The sequence below is a fragment of the Physeter macrocephalus genome, chromosome 9 (assembly GCF_002837175.3).
Source record: "Physeter macrocephalus isolate SW-GA chromosome 9, ASM283717v5, whole genome shotgun sequence".
NCBI lineage: Eukaryota > Metazoa > Chordata > Mammalia > Artiodactyla > Physeteridae > Physeter > Physeter macrocephalus.
In genome coordinates, this window is record NC_041222.1 from 82,646,057 (window position 1) to 82,647,218 (window position 1,162).

Genomic DNA, 1,162 nt, shown 5'->3' on the forward strand with positions numbered 1-1,162 from the left:
ATTAAAAATCTTCCAGCAGGGCTTCCCCGGTCATGCAGTGGTTGAGAGTCTGCCTGCTGGTGCAGGGGATGCGGGTTTGTGTCCCAGTCCGGGAGGATCCCATGTGCCATGGAGAGGCTGGGCCCGTGAGCCATGGCTGCTGGGCCTGCACGTCCAGAGCCTGTGCTCCACAACGGGAGAGGCCACGGCGGTGAGAGGCCCGCGGACCGCAAAAAAAAAAATCTTCCAACAAAGAAAAGCCCAGGACCAAATGGCTTCACAGGCGAATTCTATCAAACATTTAGAGAAGAGCTAACACCTATCCTTCTCAAACTCTTCCAAAATATAGCAGAGGGAGGAACACTCCGAAACTCATTCTATGAGGCCACCCTCACCCTGATACCAAAGCCAGACAAAGATGTCACAAAAAAAAGAAAAGTATAAGACCATATCAGTGATGAACATAGATGCAAGAATCCTCAACAAAATACTAGCAAACAATCCAACAGCACATTAAAAGGATCATACACAATGACCAAGTGGGGTTTATCCCAGGAATGCAAGGATTCTTCAATATATGCAAATCAATCAATGTGATACACTATATTAACAAACTGAAGGAGAAAAACCATATGATCATCTTAATAGATGCAGAAAAAGCTTTCAACAAAATTCAACATGCATTTATGATAAAAACCCTCTAGACAGTAGGCATAGAGGGACCCTACCTCAACATAATAAAGGCCATATATGACAAATATATGACAGTCAACATCGTCCTCAGTGGTGAAAAACTGAAACCATTTCCACTAGGATCAGGAACAAGACAAGGTTGTCCACTCTCACCACTATTATTTAACATTGTTTTGGAAGTTTTAGCCACAGCAATCAGAGATGAAAAAAATAAAAGGAATCCAAATTGGAAAAGAAGAAGTAAAATTGTCACTGTTTGCAGATGACATGATACTATACATAGAGAATCCTAAAGATGCTACCAGAAATCTACTCATCAGGATACAAAATTAATGCACAGAAATCTCTAGCATTCCTATACACTAATGATGAAAAATCTGAAAGCGAAATTAAGGAAAGACTTCCATTTACCTTTGCAACAAAAAGAATAAAATACCTAGGAATAGGGCTTCCCTGGTGGCGCAGTGGTTCAGAATCCGCCTGCCGATGG